This window comes from Triticum dicoccoides, chromosome 5A (genome assembly GCF_002162155.2).
Source record: "Triticum dicoccoides isolate Atlit2015 ecotype Zavitan chromosome 5A, WEW_v2.0, whole genome shotgun sequence".
NCBI classification, from domain to species: Eukaryota; Viridiplantae; Streptophyta; class Magnoliopsida; order Poales; family Poaceae; genus Triticum; species Triticum dicoccoides.
This window is the reverse complement of record NC_041388.1, coordinates 39,271,894-39,290,159: the sequence shown is the minus strand read 5'-3', so window position 1 is coordinate 39,290,159 and position 18,266 is coordinate 39,271,894. Positions and strand designations below refer to the sequence as shown.

Genomic DNA, 18,266 nt, shown 5'->3' with positions numbered 1-18,266 from the left:
AACTCATTACGTTGTCTTCCTTGTCCAACATCAACTCTTTAGCATGTCATATTCTAATGAGTGCTCCCAATCATAAAAGATGTCAATAATAGTATATTTATATGTGAACCCCTCTTTCCTTATTACTTCATATTAATTGCAACGATGACCAAAGCTATGTCTGCCAACTCCCAACAACTTTTAATCATCATAATTTTTCTATGTGAAGTCATTACTCTCAATAAGATCAACATGAACTCTTTGTTTCTTTTTCTTATTTTTCTTCTTTTCTTTTATTCACTCAAGATCATGGCAAAATAATCAAGCCCTTGAGTCAACACTAATCTTTATTATATATAGCTCACGGACTCGGTTACATAGAGAGATCAAAAAGAAAAACTCAAAACTAGATCATGCCATAAACTTTATTCTACTAGGTCAAGATACTACTAATAGGATCGAACTAAGAAAAACGGTAAAGATAGGAGTTACTATTGTGATATGATACCGGGGCACCTCCCCCAAGCTTGGCAGTTGCCAAGGGGAGTGCCCATACCCATGTGATTATGTCTCCTTTGTCGGTGAAGAAGAGTGTGGTGGTGTCGTTGACTTAGTTGATGGCATAGACTTCTCCCTTAATTTGCGCTTGAGGACGGCATTTTAATCCCTCAGATCATCAGTCTCCCACTCTAGGGTTAATATCTTTTTGCATAGCTCCTGCTTATTTTCCTGCAAGAGACGAAAAGGGATAAACTCGAACTTTGGTTTCTTTACTCTATCAGGGAGACGTGACTTTTTGAACTCCACATGCATGTCCCCAGGTTGAGGTAATGGGGCTTCATCTTCATCTGAGCTCGTCTCCTCCTTCCCCTTGGGTTCATAGTCCTCTTCTTCCTCCGTGGTCCAACCATCATGCTCCACATCTCCGTGGACCTTAGGATTAGCTAAGTAATCATCCACATAGCTTTCTCCTTCCGAATCCTGAGAAGACATGTTGATCTAATCTGCAGCAGGATGGCTTGAAACGAAAACAGAGGATAATTGCGTGATACAGGAGTCAAAACCTTCGGGAGTATATATAATGAATTTTTACCGACCAAAATACGTAACGTGCAAGAAAACGGACTCCGGAAGGCACACGAAGTGCTCACGAGGTAGGGGGCGCGCCCAGGAGGTAGGGCGCGCCCTCCACCCTCGTGGGGCCCTCGTGTCCTTCCCGGACTGCTACTTTTTTTCTATTTTTCTAAATATTTCAAAACAGAGAAATATTGCCTTAAAAATTGTTTTAGAGTCAGTTTACTTACCGTACCACATACCTATTCCTTTTCAGAGTCTGAAACGGTCTGGAAAGTGTCCCTTATGTATTCCTCCAGGGTTACGGTTTCAATAATATTGGTTTCCGTATTTATGGGATTACCTGAGATATAATGTTTAATTCTTTGACCGTTTACCACCTTCGGATTTGTGCCTTCGAAGTTGTTGGTTTTTATGGCACCAGAACGATAGACCTCCTCGATAACGTAGGGGCCTTCCCATTTAGAGAGAAGTTTTCCTGCAAAAAATCTTAAACGAGAGTTGTATAGCAATACATAATCACCTACATTAAACTCACGCTTTTGTATCCTTTTATCATGCCATCTTTTAACTTTTTCTTTAAACAACTTGGCATTTTCATAACTTGGGTTCTCCATTCATCAAGTGAGCTAATATCAAATAACCTCTTCTCACTGGCAAGTTTGAAATCATAGTTGAGCTTTTTAATAGCCCAATATGCCTTATGTTGGGGATATAACTATTTGTGTAAGACGCCCAGGAGGGGCCGGGTTACGCAAAGAGGAGCTCATCAGAAGCCCAAGACCAAGGCATGAAGATGGCGGTTCACTAAAGGGTCTAAAGGCCCATAGGCGACTTAAAGCCCGTAAAGATAAACCGCCGTGATGGCATGACTTGTACTATAAGGTAGAAGTAACTAGTCGCCGAGCCGGACACTGTTTATGAGCCGGCCGGGACTCTGTAGGCCGCAGGGCGTCAACCCGTATATATAAGGGGACGACCAGCCAGTGGCTTAAGGCAAGAAACAACCAATCGAGAACCGAGCCGCTCTACAACGACTACCGCAAGATTAGTCAAAAGCTCAGCGATGGAAGTATGCACTCCAAACTTTATTTCTTTGGATCTCAGATTGTTACTTAATACTTATGCTGGTAGCAAGCTAGGTGTATGAAATGTCAGATTTGGGGGTATGTGGTTGTTTTACTCATTTGATCATCTATATTCGTTTCAGAATTCACACTCACACACTTTGATGAGTTCATTGATGAGCTCATGACCAAGGAGTACAGCTGCGACACTGCCCTCCCCCGCGTTCAGAAAAGGTCTGTTTTTTCCGTCCTAACGTGGAGTGAGCCTCTGCCATGCACTTGAAATTTATCTTGTTTGCCACATCTGCATCTACAGTGCCCTTTGCTGCTGCTCAATTTCTCGCACATCTTAAATAGATGCTTATTGCTTTTGAGATTGGAGTTAATAATTGCCTCTCTCTGTTGCACACATAATTGTCATGTATGTTTCTGTAATATGTTTTTGGTTCAGAGATATTTTCTTTTTTCCACTGGTCAACATAATCTTAAATACATGTTTGCCTCTTGATGTGCTCCATATGCTTCACAAATTCATTTTTATGGATCTTTTCAACAGATGGGTCCTTCAAGCTTCTAGAACTCTAGAACCAAGAAGAAGTGCACTTGAAGATGATTTTGAGGAAGAGGAGGAAGATAAGGAGGATGGGCAGCCTATGGACGTAGATGAGCCTAACACTCATGAAAAGGTGAGCATACTTGCTAAATGATCTACATTGATCCCCTACTCTCCGCTGCATCATGACGAGGATCAAGCTCCATTTGTTTTCTTTATATGTCTGAACCAGGAAATTGACTACTCATTGTTTTCTTTTGGTGTGTTTATTTGGTGCAATTGGACATTGAAAGGAAAACATTACATGTGTGTATGTGGCCAATTCTGATTTATTCGACTCACAAAATTTTTCTCCTTAACTCCTGCTAAGTTTTATTTCTGAAACTGACCTCATTCCTTCAGTTTCATCAATTGATTTTTCAAAAAATTAATTTCAGCATGTACTTCCTCTCACAAACTACCAGACCAGCTAGCTCATTGATACTATGTGATAGATGCCATGCCATGTGTTGTATGTAGCATGCCATTAATGATTGATGGAGTAATAGGTGTGTTGATGAAGCAAAGAGAGGAAAGTAAATAGATTGAGGGCTCTGAAAGAATAGGAAGTTGTATAACAACTAAGAAAATATGTGGAGCTAAGGCAAAACCGAAGATTATCCCTGGCTTTGTATTACTTTTCTTGATGGAATAGTATTTCCAGCTTCTCTCTCTCTCTCTCTCTCTCTCTCTCTCTCTCTCAAAGAGAGACGGTGGCGGCATAGAAGAGTACAATATTGGAGGCTGTCGTGGTAGGGACAATCATTCTCATAGTATGTTTTGCAGAGGTAGATCTTGCAAGTTTACCAGGTTTAGTTAAGTTTCTGTACCCTTGTCGAGATGGAATGACACTGATAAATATGTTTATTTGACATAGCTACTTTGTTCCCCAGTTTTACTGACGATTTTGTTCTGATATCTATCTGATTTCTGAATTGGTTTATGTGTTGGCTTAGATATTACTCTATATTGATTACATTTCCCCTTCCATTCCTTAATCTCATTTTCCCTGGTGACTCTTTTGAGCTCTGCCATAGCAACAAGAAAATCTAGCTAGGTTACTCTTAGGAAATACCTTCCCTCTGATATCACATTTGTTGTGCTCTTGACTCTTTTCTTCTTATCTTGCACGTAGTCACATAGCTGTGTTATTTCTCCTGTCTGCAAATTAATGTGATAGTGGACAACCTTGGTACATAAGGAAAATGGGCGGCAAAGGGCAGACCCATATAAAGCACTTCATACTTAGGTTTGTGTAATTGGTCATGAATGCTTATTGTGCTAGATTTTAGATTTCTATATTTGTTCTTTGACATATGGAAGTTACATTGTGTGATTAATTTAATAAATATTCAGTAAGGGCATAATCAGGGGTAAGCAATCTATGATGTTATACCTTATTACTCAGCTAACTAAAGTTTTGGCGTTTGAGTTGTTCTTAGTTTGCAAATTGTTCTCTCTTACATTCTCTAATGTACGTCTTCTTTATTTCCTTCAGTCTCTGCAGAAAGGAAACTCATTCAGCTGGAATTAGTGTGTAGTTGTGAATAGTCAGTACATCAAGATTTGGCTGGCCCAAGCTTCTCTCGGACCCATGCTCCTTGATATTTGAGTTATGTTCTTTGAACCTCTTGTCCGCACACCATAAAACTATTAGACGAACTCTGACTCTACTTTTCGAGACCGTCCACCTTTTTGAGACTGCTAAACCTTGATCTCAACCGTTGGTCGTGTCGGTGATGGGTCATTCACCGGACTGGCCCTTCTCTGTTAATATGAACCTGTTAGCATCTATGAAACTACTATGCTTGATCTGCTTCATATGAAAGTACTAAGCTTCCTTCCTTTATGAATGAACATTCCTCTACTGCAGGTCTATTACTCTGTGTTCTTTTTTTAATCACTAAAATGCCACTCTTTCTCATCTGCTCAATAAGCCAACCAACCTGTCATTTAAAGACGTTAACATATACTATAACAAGTTTAGTGCACACAATCACACCGAGAAGGTGCTCCCGGGGCTAATTTAGCGACTAATTTATGTATTCTTGTTGACCAGAATTTTGTTGGACTTTCTATTACTGATGGTTACATTGATACTGGGTCGGAAACAAATGAGGTATGCATTCTAGGTTTGCATCAACTTTTTTTGCTGAATTCTGAAGATACAGTTCTACCGAGAATCAAGCTTTAGCTCAAGGATATGTGTGTATTGTGCACTCCCAGCTGGCTGGATTCAGGCCCTGTTGGATGAATGAAGAGTTTGTTACCCTCCTGCTTAAGAATACACAAAACAATCAGAACTACCATTCCCTGCTAAAAATGAAAATTCAAACTATCTGGACATTTAGTTGTTACGATGATGTGCATGTGATTTTGATTTGCAGATTCGATAGTTGGGTTTTTCTTATATCTTGATATTGTGTAGTTGTCACCACGACGAAGATGCAGGAGCATGCTGGGAGCGGCAGGTCGTGCCTGTGGCACACTCTGGATTTTGCGGACTATGAGTTCAAGAATAATATCTTCGCCATCCGCTTTGGATCCGTGGAGAGTGAGCATTGAGCACCCTGTAACCTGTGCAGCTTCTGTGTTTTCATTTGCTATCAACATGATAACATTCATGGCTATGAGATATATTAATTCCTGAAAATGAAATGAGTAGCTGTTTTTTGACATCTCAGTTTTAATGGACAACTAGGGCCTATTGATTTGGAATTGTTGGCGCACGATTTGCTTGAGAAAAAACAAGCTGTTGAGGTAATTTGTACACCTAAGTTGATTCTACATATTAATTACATCAATGCAAAAATAAAATATTATACGAGCACGAAGGTTCTGATGATTAGAATGTAATTTTTTTCACTAACTGGGAACATATCAGTGACCTGGTTGTAGGGGTCAGGTGGCTGCTTCATCTCAGTTGAGTTCTACAAACTATCAGTTTTTGAATATAAATGTTCTGACTTGCTAGCAGATACTGTAATACGCCAAGTTGATTCCCATCAGTTAAATATAGTTCTGTAGAGAAGTATGATAATATTTTGGAGCAATGTGGAATTGTGGATGCATTAATACATCGTTTTTCTGAATGTCGAGGAAGCGTTGATTGCTGCGAGATGTTTGGCCTCTGTGTTGCTTGTTGATGGAGACCAAACAAGGGATTCTACATATATATGATTTGTATCCTATGTTCTTCAAATTGTGAGTATGTAAATCTTTGGACCTGGCTATGTATTAATTAAGCAAAATGAGAGCAAATTTGTTTGTGGAATTTCTTTACCTAATTTATTAACGGTGATTGCATAAGGAAATTGTGAGACATTTAATCTGCTCATGAGCTAATGTCCACGTACATAATGCCGGTGTCTGAACCATATGCATAACCAAGCTGGGAGCGCATAGGCTTGCCTCAAGAGGCGCCACCAGGTGGAGCCCCAACCTCTAGTTCGATCAAATCCGTAACTAAAACGCCTGTAAGTATAGAATTAGTCTTCTACAATAACCATATGTATAGTGGCGGAGCTAGAGAAGAAATGCTGGAAGGGCAGAAGGCAAATACAGCAATCTTGAGGGGGCCAAAGACTATACTTTTTCTACTTAGCACTTTCAAAAAATAATTCTTCAGGCATTTTGTCAAGGTCGGAAGGGCCATGGCACTTGCAGGAATACATGTAGCCCCGCCGGTGCATATGTAAGTCACCTGAATTTATAATTTGAATGCACCCATCTCAAGGCAATCGTAGGGTTCTGATAGCCTCTCTCATAGTTATGGTTGATAAAACTATTTTCTCTATATTATAAGAAAAACGTGCAAAGGGGTCCATCGTGTTTGTTTCAAAACGTATAAAATGGATCCCTCGTGTTTGGCTCGAAACGTATAAAGGGGTTTCCAATCCGTTTCGTGGACATTGAGCTGTCCACGTACTGCTGCTAGCTTCAGCTTTTGTCTCGATCAGCGGTTGGAACGTGCAGCATGCAGCGAGACCGAGATGGTATGCATGGATAAGGCACCCGTACGAACCAGTGCTCGACGCTGAGCTCTCACATTGCTCTGCCGTATATCAATAGCTTTGCCGTCTTTGGTTGGATTGCAAGAAGGGTACGTGTACGGTGGAAACGTGTGTGAAGTGCATGCTTTTCAATCGCTCAGAGAACCAACTAAAAAATTGCCCAGATGTAGGTGCGTGTTGCTCGCCCGTGGGATGCCAAACCATTTTGGACTCAATATCTCTGTTAATTTGTAACCACGAGTATCACACGGGTCCACTAGCTACAACACACTGCTTAAGATTAACGGCATCCCTAAAGTAGACCCTCAAAGTGACACGATATCCGTTCGTGTACTATGGGGATCAGTTTATGAACGCTGATGCGGGAATCAGCCATCAGACCATATTTGCATACATTTCGAAACATATTTTAACGAACTGAATGAAATTCGTGCAAACCGGATGGTTTTCGTATAAACCGGCGCACATTCATTATAATTTTTTTACATTTTCCATTTTAGAAAAATATTGAACCTAAACCTAGCCTATGGCGGCGCCCATCCTCCACGTCCTTGTAGTTCCCTTCCGGCGAACACCGGGTCCATCTCGCCGTCTCTACGAGCTACGGGAACGAGACCTGTGAAGTGAAGGTGCGATCGCCGGCGAGGAGCAGTATAACATGGGAGACGGAGCAGCCCATTTGGGACTCGAGGCCCCGCCGCCTCCCATGTACTCCTCCTCCTCGTCGAAGTCCGCAACCTGTCTGTCGCCGGTCAACATGAGACCCACGATGGACGTGGATGGGGCGACACGCTCGTCGTCCCACTACTGCCCACAAAAATTCGTTGGCGGCGCGTTGGATGCGCATTTGGCGACGTTCTCGTTCGCGATTGCATGCGCCACCAACGCCATATCTGCGTCGGACTGGGCTGCGGCCGAGTCCAGCTGTACCGGGACAGTGTTGCGAGCGGCGGCCTGAGCGGCGTGGCCTCGTAGAGCGCCCGTTGCTTGACGATGAAGTTGGGGTTCGTTGCGACCATGATAGCCACGGCTTCCTCGCTCGCGCGCTCGTCGTAGATTTGGCCATCCGCCAGCCGATGCTGCTCGAGGAGGAAGAGCTTGTGTCGCTGCTCCTCCTACGCCTACCAAAATGCAGACATAGGCGTTGGCATCGGTAGCTCCTCCGTCATGGCGGCGTTGAAGTGCATCTGCTCCATGGTCAAGCCGGCTTAAACAGGCGCGGACGCGGCGCCGAGTCGTCATCAAAGTCCGTCTTCATCGTGGGGTCGTTGTCGGAGGCCTCCGGGGAGCTGGCCGGCATGCCAGTATCTATTCACCAGACACGACGGCTCTGCCAAGCGGCCGCTCGCGGCCATCTCGAGCTTCTGCTCCGTCGAGAGGCTCTCCCGCAACGCATTCCCGCTCGCGGTTATGGCGTATGTGGTGCACGGGATCAAGGAAGATGTGGAGCAAACTTGGTGTGGTGTGGTTTAAGCCAAGTGTGTCTGCCTTAAAATAGCGGATGCCCGCGAGGCCAAGTGTCCGGGAGCCGGAGTTGGTTTCTCGGCGGCGTACCTGTTTAATGGCGGCAAACAGATGAACGGGTATTGGACATGCGCAATAGATATCAGCTTGTCTAGTAACGTCTCTCCGGCATTGAACAAGCGCGGACACTGAGGACACGTCACAGGCGACGCCCTAGGCTGGCTAGCCGATTAAATGTCGGCGCCAGTGAGAAGTCACATTCGGTCTGGGGCGGCATCAATGCGAAGCGGACACTTAATGTGGGTGGCTGTTTCGGAAGGGAAAGGGCGCGGACAATAAAAAGGGTTTTGGTTTGGGCCGGCCAGCGGACAAATACAATACCGCGTTGGATGGCACAACACATTTGAATCATGCAGTCTAGAGAGTTGTGGATGGTTTGAGGGTCTGTGTTGAAGATGCACTCAACGAATGCTCGACTGTACTAGTTAACACGGTTGTCACAGTGTGGCCACTAATGCATCCATGAACGAATATTACACTGCATTATACCAGCCTTTTCATCAACAGTAATGCAACAATGCACTCATGCGCATTTCGGATTGATCCATATATTATATATTATACAAATAGGTAACTTAACACCAGATCACAATCATATAGTCTGTCTGGGCACTTTAATTTATCCGACCCATGTGAGCCTGTCAATGGCTTGCCATGCAAGGCTACTTAAACTGTCAAAAGGAGAAGAGAGTAGCAAGATAATTTAGAATTTCATATCCCTTTGGAAGTTATAGAGAGTAATCAGCTGCAGACAAAAGCGACGCTCTGCTTAATTGATGTAGTGTTCTTGGGTGATACCAAATTACCAACAACGGCCCGGGACCTCGTCGGTGTCTCCCATGTCCCCCCTACCAACTATGCAGCGCGAATATTGGCGTCTCTGTCCCGTTGCTGCAATTTCCTCTCTCAAGATTCTCCAGGTTCCTTGGGATTAGTTCTAAGTGACTTGAGATCTTGGTCTCTGACCAATGACTATACATAGTCATATGTGTGTGCATGGCTGCATACATTCGCTTCTAGATGCATGCGTGACGAGGCAACGTGGCAGGCTAAACTCGGCATGTGTGATGTGATGCATTGATCTTCATGCATGGCTGATGCTTCTTTGGTACTACTATTGTTTGGAAGATATTATAGCGTTGTTATAGATGCATGCACAACGTAGAGTCAGAGGTTGAGGTTCTCTGACACCTTTTTGTTACCTGTGCAGGATCTGGGCCATCAATCTTGTTCATAACCATCTATGTGTTTTTTCTAAACATTACCGATCATACTTGATTTTGCGGTGTAAGAATTCAAGGCCATTTTGATAAAAACATGATTACAGAATAATCTTTGCATTGTATTTTTCTTCGGCTGGAGGCATCGGATTGAACTAAAAGGTGTGGAGGGAGATCCACATGGGATTACGCACCACAAGTGAAAACTAAGATCCCTAATCTCGATCTCTTTAACAAAAGGAACCCCTAACTAGCTGGCTAGAGTACTGAATTATAAAGAACTAATGTACGCCACACTAGAAGGTTAGATCGTATCTTCGTCGGAGCATCTCTAGTCGATTGATATTGGGCACAGAAATCAGGTGATCTAGTTTTGTCGTTGGCGCAACTTGGTGTGTACTTTTGGTTGGCCTTTTCTTTTGCGGGGATACTTTTGGTTGGCACTTAGCCAGACAAATTTGCATCTATGGCGCTAACTGATATTGTTAATTACGCCAAGTCAAAATTAATTGAGCGGTCAGTTATGTAACCGGTTTGTTTAACACTAGGAGTACTCTGGGAAGCCATTCTATGCCCCAACACACAATGGATGTTGCCAAATTGTGCTACTTTTGGTGAGAAAAGAAGGGCATAATTAGATATGTGTCTGTTTTCATGAAACAAATACTCTACCTGAATCGTGAAAATTTGGGAGTGCCTAAGCACGCCAGTCAACTGAAAAAAAAGATCTTAATTAGTTGATTCGCTCCAAAATTTTGGATCGGAATCCAATGGTCCATCCCCTTTTTTCAACATCTAGCGGTTATTCTCCCACAAGACACCCACCCCCACCCCCTATACAATCAACAATTGCAATGTAAATCAAATGTGTAATGTTGTTTAGCTCTCTTTGAGGGTGCTTGGATCCAAGGAACTTATTTTAGTCTGACTAAAGATAGTCGCTTTAAGAGGCTAAAGTTCCAACCACCCCTGACTAAAGAGGGGCTAAAACTAGTCTTGAGACTAAATTTTTTTAGTCAGAGGTATCCCTACTAAAATGTGGATTAGTTCTCTCTCTCCTCATTTAACTCCTCTCCTTTAACACAGACGAGTTCTGGATTGGAGGGTTTGGAGGATAATAAATGCTCATTAACTTGATTTTAATCTCTTTAGTATTTGGATCCAAGTATGGATGAGCCTAGCAAGTTTTAGTCCCACTATTTTAGTCATGAGACTAAAACGTATCCAAGCACCCTCTTTGCCTTCTGCAGAGTCGATGGAAGAACTACAGGCAACAAGCGTGGGATGATAATGTTGGATTATAGATGGGTTTAGACCCATATAATCAATAATCTCTGGTTATGTCTAAGGCCATGTAGATGCGTGACATGATGAGAAGTTTAGTGAGAAGGTTGAGACCCTTTTGTTAAGGGAGCTCTTCCGCTCACTATTAGGGGGCGCCAGAAGAAAGGTTCCTCACAAGGGCTCCTTGTTAGCTACCCGGACTGCTAAGCTATGTTTGCGCTATATCTTTGCCGGTCAGGAATGGGTAATAATCAATGAATTAATTATGAGTCACTAATGGATGCGTCAATGTCCAAGGCATTGGACTTTGCTGCATGCCTACCTCGTGCCGACGCTATTGGGCTTGCTTGGTGCTGACTTGGTTGGACTGACCACATGCCGATTCGGGCATGAGCCTACCCGTCTACGTGCTAAATCGGGGGGTGATCCTACCCGGTTGCATGCCGAGACTCCGTCATGGGCCTCGGCCCATGACTCCTACCCGGGTGCTTATATAGAGGAGACTTGTCCGACCAGAGGACCAACCAACTCATTCCTCCTCGCGCAGCCCTAGCCATCATACACTATTCCAAGCTTTGTGTTGCCTTCGGCGATCTCATCTCATCGACAGCGTGCACGGCCCGACGGCAGAATAGGTCTCCGAAACCTCGTCCTTTGAGATCCTGCAACAGTAGAAGGGCAATAAGGTTTTGGGGAGCGTCCCAACGTGACTGCTCCCAGTTTGTTTGTATCTTCATCCTTAGCTTTGACTACTTTCCCGACACCAACGCCATAGTTGATGACGACACCTCCAAGAAGAAGGATGCGGAGATGCTTCGACTTGGCCGGCTGGACGGTATGATCCGATCATCCCCTATTTACTTGTTCATGTGTTAGCCGGGTGTGTTGTGAGCATAGATGTTTGTATTCTATGTTCTGACGAGGCTCACATGTTTATGTCTCGATATGAGCTTCATACCGTGTTTGCCTTGCTCATGTTTGGGTTAGGGATTAAATCAATCGCCGAAGTACTAATATTTCCAAAAGATTATGCAGTAGGATACTTGTCTAGCTAGCTACTTGGTACTGTTTAATTTCTTTACACAAGAAAACCGGCAGATGATTGAAGACCAGGTTGATTAATGTGATCGTTCTCATTTTGTCCTTTATCTAGTCCAGTGCGCATAGGTTCACGAAGCTGTGATATAGCTATTTCATCGGTCGATCTTTATCAGGAGAATCTTTCATCAAGAGAAAAAGAAAGGTCGCTTGTGGCTCACGAACGTTGGCGCGACTTGGTGTACCTTTTTTGTTGGCATTTAGCTAAACAAATGTGCACCATGGGTGCAAAGTACATCATCCATCGAACACATCATTAATTCATTATAGATACATGCTCCATTGATCGTGGACAGAACATGGGCTGCTGCTGCCGCGGCACGTAAATGGAACCAATTTAATGATCGTCTTTGTTTGGCACGCATGTGTGCCCATTGAATTTGTCACTCCATGATTACTTAGAGGGTGCTTAGATCTAAGGGACTTATTTTAGTCTGATTAAAAATAGTCTCTTTAAAAGGCTAAAGTTCCAAGCACCCCTGAGTAAAGTGGGGCTAAAACTAGTCTTGAGACTAAAATGTTTTAGTCAGGGGCACCCCTACTAAAATATGGATTAGTCCTCTCTTTTCTCATTTAACTCCTCTCCTCTAACACAGGCGAGTTCTGGATTGAAGGATTTGGAGAATAATAAATGCTCATTAACTTGATTTTAGTCTTTTTAGTATTTGGATCAAAGCATGGGTGAGGCTAGCAAGTTTTAGTCTTACTATTTTTAGTCATAAGACTAAAACGTATCCAAGCATCCTCTTAATTTCTTGCGGAATGATGACCAGTTAATCATCTTTAATATTCCCTGACATGGCCAAAAGCAACGTGCTAATTAATCAGGCTGTGCCTTGGGAAACTGTTGAGAATCAGTACACACGAGACCAGTTTTGATTCCTATCATCATCATCCTGATTTGCGTGTTTTTGCATGTAAGGGGCTGCGGAAAATAGTTAACGCTTCCGTTGCAAAATCTATCCCATGTGATTCTGTAAAAGAAGAAGAAGTAAAGAACAGTACAGTCCACGAGTCACATTGCACGGCGGGTGACAGGGGGGGCGACAAGGCGCGCGACTCCGCGGGGCGCGGTGCGGCGATCGCCGGGCCTCTGCCCTCGGGGGCTGTGGCTCGCCCGCGGGTTGGCGGTCGGTTTTGGGCGCTAGCCGGATCTGATGACGATGAGGCGGACGGGGACGGGGATGATCCGCCGGCCTCTCCGCCAACGCCGACTCCTTCTGATCTATTTTCTGAGTTTTTCCTTCCGGGTTATGATGAGGATGAGGTTGCCTCAACGGTGGACAGGATCTTGCCGGTGGACGATCCGGCAAGGGTTGGCCTACACGCGGGCGAGAGGAAGGAGATGGTGCGTCACGTCGTGCACCGAAGAACGGCGGCAACGGCTGTCAGGCCATGGAAGGGACCCCTCCCGAAGGTTAGTCTTCCAAACCTCACCCTTTTTGATTTGATTCGGCCGTATTCTTGGATTAAAGTTCAGAGGAAGAAGGGATCGATCCGTTCTACTACCGGGTCCCGGCGGCCGGCGGCGGCCGTGGCGCCATTGCCGGCGGGGCAGCCGATCGGGATCGCTCGCATGCGGGAGGCGCGTTTGAACGCACTCCTGGGCCGTGAGCATGGAGTGCCAGGGGGTGGGCCGGTTCTGAGTGAGCCGGGCCCGTGCGATGATGGGCCTATGTTAACTGGGTATGAGGCCCAGTGTAACCAGGCACGCACGTTGATTCCATCTACACCCCCATGCACGATCGATGTTCTTCCTGGGTGTCATCGATTGAAACGATCTAGGGTTTGTGGTGGTGCGAGCCGGCCGAACTTCTCTAACCGCGTGGTGCGGGGCGTGTTAGGCGCATTCCCCCTCTCCACGGCATGGCCGGTCGAGGTCTGCCCCCTGGCAAGTCTGGCGCCCCGGGCGGTGCTGGCCGTGGAGGGCAAGTGCCACCGGCAGGGGGTGGCCGCAGCGGGGGTGGTGTGCCGCCGGGAACAGGCTGCGGCGGTGCTGGACTGCCGCTCGGGGCTGGCCGTGGTGGCGTTGCCCCGCTCCCAAGTGCTGGGACCGGCCGGGCGGCGCAGGACACCGGCGGCCCTAGACCGCCACAAGCAGGCGGTGCGCTCGGGCCTAGCGGGCACTCGGCCACCAACGCCGGTGGCTTTTCCGCAACCAGTTGTGGGACGGGGTGGCCCTCGGCCACCGGTGCCGAGCCCTGCGGTAGTCGCGGGCCGCAGTGCCCCGGCTCCGAGGCCGCCTCCTCCGGCCTCAGGTGGCCAGCTACGACCGGTGGCGATGCAGCCCGGGGCCAGACCGCCGCATTTCGTGGCAAGGCAGACACAGAATTCGGCGGCGCCGGTGTTGAAGCAGGCACAGTTGCTGCATGTTTCGGCTAGTGGGGGAGATTCATCCGCGCCTCGTGGTGAGTCGGGTGACGATGGGCATAACGCTTATGGATATGGACAGCACTGGGGATCCTCGTCCACGGGTGCTGGTCGGGGGTATGCCTGGCAGAGCGATGGCTCGGCTGAGAGGCCCTTCCTGGGGCCAACGGGCGACTTCGTCGAAGGGGCGTCTGGACCGGCTCATCATAACTGCGGTGGTTTCCATGGTAACCTGGTGGCCGAGGTGGCCGAGGTGGCCGCTATCGTCCACGGCAGCATCTTGTTTTTGTTGACCAGACAGCTGTTGACGAGACTACTGAGGAGCCTGGGTTGTCTTGCCAGGCTATGGAGGTGGTGACGGCACTGGCTGACGTGGTGGTTCCTGCTAATGGTGAGATTGGGTCAATGTCGGTGGAGGCTTCTGACAGGGTTGAGCTGGACAGGGCGGCCAAGTATGCGCGCAAGAAGGAAAGAATGTTATGTTACCGCTGTGGCGATAAGGGCCATTTCATTGCTGAATGTGTGGCAGTTTTATGCGATACGTGTGGCAAGCCAGCCCATGAGTCGGGGGGACGCCCGCTTTTGAGGGAGCAGGTACCGACTCTTATGATGTATGGAGTGTACTATGCTGAGCTCACGTTCTTTGAGTCTCCGACCGAGAGGGAGGTTCCCGATGAGGTTCAGAGTGTGACAACTGGGGTTGTTAAAGTGACTAAAGGAGAAGTCTCTGAGACCCAGATTGTGCAGCGGCTCCGGGAGCTGGCTCGAGGAGACTTCCACTGGGAGCTTGTCAGTCTAGAGGCAAACTTGTTTAGGGTTGAGTTCCTGACAGTGGAGGATTTACAGAGGCTGTTGAGTTTTGGGATGTGCAAAGTGCCAGGTACTGAGGGCATTCTTGAGCTCCATGAGTGGAAGTTGATTGAGCCTCAGGATAAACCTCTTACCCAGGCTTGGTTACGTTTTACGGGTGCTCCTTCCAAGCCTATGCAGGATGCTAGGGTCGTTGCTAGCTTGGGCATCATGGTGGGAAAGCTTGAGCGAGTGGATATGGCCTTTACTAGAGCTCATGGGGTTGCTCGCTTACTGGTCAGTATTTTGGACATTGAGTTTGTGCCTGATGTGGTCAAGTGGGCTTATCGAGGCCAGGTTTACAACCTTGAGATTGAGTTTGAGGATGACAGCCTGTTTGCTGAGGCACCTGCTGCCACTGACGTTGATATGCATGAGGATGATGATGGTGCGGGAGTTAAGGAGACTCCGGCAGCTGATCCTGGACGAGAGATGTCCGAGGGACCAGGGTCTGTTGCTCAGACGACCGGAGATGGGACGACGCCTCCTTCTTCAGTGCCGTCGACCACTCTGAGATTTGGATCTATCGAGCCTGCTACTGCACCTCCAAGACTATGGAGCGAGCGGGTGGAGTCATTTGAGGATTTTGAGCACTCTTTACCTGTGTTGGGCTTTGAGGGCCCGGGCGTGGAGGGTTCTTGCGCGGAGGGGGGGGTCTGGAGATAGTGATCTCGCCTCCCTCGGATATTGTTGAGACGGCGGAGCTGCAGGTGGTGGTTCCGAGCTCTGCAGGGGGCTCGAGGCAGGTGGCCTCGGCGCCCCCTTCTCCTCTCGCTCCGGTCGGGGCCACCATGAGGGAGGAGTTACCTTCGGGAGGGGGGCCGGGGCAGGTGGCCTCGGCGCCCTCTTCACCTATCGCTGGGCCGGTACTGCAGGTGGTAGGTCCGGTCTATGGAGGGGGCTTGGGGCGGGTGGCCTCGGGGCCCTCTTCACCTTCCATGCCTAGGGGGACTGCCCCACCGTTGGCGTCGGCGAGCACTCCTGGCCTGCGGTCTGGGGTGGATGGGGAGCGGGGGCAGGTGGCCCTTGGTTCCCCATCATCTGACTCGACGCCCTCTCCCGGTCGTGGGGACCGGTTGAGTGTTCGGGGGGTGACAGGCGGTCACTCCTCGGGCAACTTCACTCGGGAGGAGGTTATACAGTTCGGCGGGATTCCGGACCAGGCGTCTGAGGGCCGACGGTTGAGCTGTCGTCTTCAGGCCGTCCGGAGGTGGACGACATGCAGCAGCACTGCGCCGTGAGGGCGGCCAAGCTTCGTGACGTCCAGGTCACTACTGGCATGTCGGTGAATACTTCTAATTCCATCTCGCATTTTTCGAATGATGAGATTGTTGATAATGCAAACCAATTAGGGATTTCACTAGGTAGTAATGAGGGTGAAATTTCTAATTCCATCAATGATTTGCTAGATCTAGAGGCCGAGAGGGCTTTAGATTTGATTCATAAATTAGCTGCCGTCAAACCCATGAATGATTCCGAGATTGATGCTTTGGGAGTCCGGGTGCTCGATGATTTTTGTGCCGATCTCATGCCTCCCCTCCCGGAGCCAGAGGAGGAGGATGAGAGTGTCGAGATGGATGTAGTTAGACCCCCCGAAACGGGGAGAGAGGACTGGGTGGACACGAGGACCAGCCCTAAGCGCAAATGGAAGCGCAAGATTTACCCGACGTCCGCAGTACGTAGGAGTGCTAGGATCCGCACGGCTAAAAAATTCCATGACGAGATATGAGAGGAATCTTTTGGAATAGCAGAGGTCTTAAGGACTTGGCTAAAAGAAGGTTTCTTGCAGAAGCATCCATCGAGCATCGATTGGATTTTATTGCGTTGTCAAAAACTGGTAGAGCAAATTTCTCACCACAATTTCTCAACACTTTATCGGGGGGTATTGAGTTTGACTGGCATTGTCTGCCACCGAGAGGAAGATCGGGAGGGATCTTACTTGGTGTTAGATGCGAGTCTCTCAAAGTTCGAAGTGTGGTCATGGGAGATTTTGCTGTTAAGTTCAGGGTGCGGTCCAAGGTTGATGGTTTTGACTGGGCTCTGGTGGCGGTGTATGGTGTCGCGCAGGCAGAATTCAAACCGGATTTCTTGGCCGACCTTGTTAGAGTTTGCGGGTCTGAGCAGCTCCCCATTCTGGTTGGGGGAGACTTTAACATTATTAGGAGACGTGATGAGAAGAACAATGATAATTTTGACGGGAGATGGTCGTTTATGTTCAACACTATTATTGAAATCTTGGATCTGAGAGAGATTGAGCTTTCAGGTAGGAAGTTCACATGGGCTAACGCCATGCCAAATCCAACGTTTGAAAAGTTGGATCGGGTACTCGCAAGTGTCGAATGGGAACAGAAGTTTCCCTTTGTAACAGTTTAGGCTCTCTCTCGTGGGATTTCTGGTCACACGCCTCTTTTTCTTGACTCTGGTGGGGCTACCTACTCGGGCAACAATAATTTGTTCTCGTTTGAGCTTGCGTGGTTCGAAAGAGAAGGCTTCCTAGATCTCGTAGCCAGAGAGTGGGCTAAGGATGCAGGCGGTAGGAATGCGCTTGAGCGCTGGCAGAATAAGATTAGGCATTTGAGAAGTTTCCTACATGGGTGGGCTAAACATCTCAGTTGGATTTATAAGGTTGAAAAGGAACGGCTCCTTGCCCTTATTCAGTCCTTAGATGTAAAAGCAGAAACCACAGTTTTTCCAGCCACTGAGCTTCATACCAAGCTTGACGCTGAGATGAGGCTGAAAGAACTCCTTCGTGAAGAAGAATTAAAGTGGGCACTGCGGGCCAAGGTACGAAGAATGGTCCAGGGGGACGCGAACACTCAATTCTTCCATATGATTTCCAATGGCAAACATAGGAAGAAGAGAATCTTCCAGCTATAGCAAGATGAGGGTACGATTATCGGTCAGGAAAACCTAAAGCTTTACATTACTGAGTACTACAAACGATTGTTTGGACCACCAGAGGAGAACTGTGTGTCTCTGGATGAGTCTAGGGTCGAAGATGTACCTCAACTTAATGCTGTGGAGAACGATATCTTAACCGCCCATTTTTCGGAAAAGGAGGTTTTCGAGGCCATTTCCCAGATGAAAAATAATAAGGCACCTGGTCCGAATGGTTTCCCGGCTGAGTTTTATAAGAAGTGCTGGCATATTATTAAAGGGGACCTGTTGCCGATGTTCCATGAGTTGTTCTCGGGAC

The 18,266-nt window shown here is 47.1% G+C and overlaps 1 long non-coding RNA gene across 4 annotated transcripts; it reads left to right on the top strand.

Moving 5' to 3' along the window:
• Positions 1–2,072: 2,072 nt before the first annotated feature.
• Positions 2,073–5,953, top strand: LOC119298963. 4 transcript variants are annotated; one of them, XR_005146046.1, is made up of 5 exons: positions 2,073–2,125; positions 2,264–2,354; positions 2,677–2,806; positions 4,211–5,266; positions 5,414–5,953. It is a non-coding gene; the product is annotated as an uncharacterized LOC119298963 (long non-coding RNA). The 4 variants fall into 4 exon arrangements; XR_005146048.1 differs by having other exon boundaries at positions 4,211–4,324; positions 4,772–5,539; XR_005146047.1 differs by having other exon boundaries at positions 4,211–4,831; positions 5,141–5,539.
• The last annotated feature ends 12,313 nt before the right edge of the window (positions 5,954–18,266 follow it).